Below are 1,838 nucleotides of genomic sequence, written 5' to 3' on the forward strand. Positions count from 1 at the left end.
GGGAGGAGCGGGGGCTGGCACTGCTCCTGGCAGGGCTGAGCTGTGCCATGCCGTGCCATGCCGTGCCACGGGTGCACACACGGCTGGCAGCACCCTCAGCTCCTGCCCGGCACCTCTGCTCAGCAGGACCGCGGGTGGCAGCGGTGGATGAAAGCTCCAGCAAAGCTACTTCTGGCAGCTTCGGGAAGTCTGAACAAAACTGGTTAAACGTGCGAGAACCGAGGTGTGATGGAAATAAAAACCTCTGGCTGAGAGATATCCCAGGGGACACAGCGATGAGGGCTGAGGGCTGCACCGCCCTGCCAAGGGCAGCGAGGGGTTGAGGGGACAGAGGGGATCCCCAGGAGCTCTGCCACGCTGGCAGCCCCCAGGCTGGGCACTGCCATGCCCAGCAGGACACACTGGCTGCATGCCAGCCTGCAGACAGCACCATGGCCACAGCCACAAACACCACCCGAGGGCCCCTGGCTGAGCCCCACGGCCCCCTGCCACCACCCCACACCACTGCAGCCAGGATTTAATGACGGAGCAGCTCCCTTTAATAAATGTTTATGTTCAAAGAATTTACACCAGTGCTTGCAGACAGCTAATGAGGGACATTTCCATGCATAAAAGCAGAGCGAACACAGTAATTAACTTTGTTGCTGATTCATTTTTAATCATTTAAATGCTCCAGAGATTTGCAGTGTCCTTTAAGTCAAGAGATTCTTTTCCAGAGGGCATGCTGCCATTGTCCTTCACAGACACACACCTATGTGTGACTCTCACCTTCCTCAGCAATCGCTCAGCACTGGTGGAGGGCCTGGCAAAGGCCAAGGCCAGCGCTGAGGGCAGTGCAGCTGGCAAGGAGCAGGAGACGAGGGCTTCCTGCACAGCTTGCACAGAGCCCAGCTCAGCCCTGCTGGGGCCTGCTCTCTGCTCATGGACTGGCTGGAACCCACCCTTTCTCCTTTCCAAGGCAACTCCTTCCACAGGGGAAACTCCAAAACGAAATACTCGTTTTTAAAACCTCTGCCTGTGCCCCAGCTGCTGCAGCAACTCCCAAGCCAGTGACCTGTGTCAGAGCCACGGTGGCCACCTGGTGACCTCCCTGTGCCAGCTGAGTGCAGATGGCACACGGACAGAGCCACCAAGCACAAACCCCTCCAACCCAGCAATGGCTCCTGGGGGCTCCCCATCAGCCAGAGGCCCTGTGAGCAGCTCTGGCCCTGCTCCCCGTGTGCTCACCTCTGGGCACACACTGTGGGCACAGCCTGGCCCCACCAGGGCCCGCTGGCCTTTTCTCACCACAGGGCAGCCATGCCCATGGTGTGCCAGGTCACCAGCAGAATGTGGTGCTTCCAAAGCAAGGCGAGAACGAACTGCAGATTACAAGCAAGGCGAAGGAACGGAGCCGGGATACACATCTCTAATGCCAAAGGCGAGGCACCCACGTGAGCTCATCTCCAGCATCTCCCCCCACTCCTCAGACAGGGAAGCCCTCCCGGCCCGAGTGAGGGTCCAGCAGCGCCTGGCGCAGCCCGGGCAGCTCAGCAGGAGCTGTGCAGGGGCAGGGCAGCGCCCAGGGAACGCTGCCCAGCACAGCCTCATGCAGCACTCCCTGCCACGGGCTCCAGGCACATTCCCCAGAGCCAGGGCACTCTCTGAAGTCAAGGAAATTTCAAAGCATCCTTGAAGCTGCTGCCTTCCTCTCTTCTCGCTAATTAACTTCACCCAAATGCACTGTCAGTAAAGCCCACAACCATGTCCCGGGCAAAGCCTAATGGGCTCCCATTTGTGCGTGTGCCAGCCCGGCCATTAGCCGGCAGCAATTAGCAGCGGCCGGGAGCAATTAGCGT

Source organism: Geospiza fortis, unplaced genomic scaffold (assembly GCF_000277835.1).
Source record: "Geospiza fortis unplaced genomic scaffold, GeoFor_1.0 scaffold213, whole genome shotgun sequence".
NCBI lineage: Eukaryota > Metazoa > Chordata > Aves > Passeriformes > Thraupidae > Geospiza > Geospiza fortis.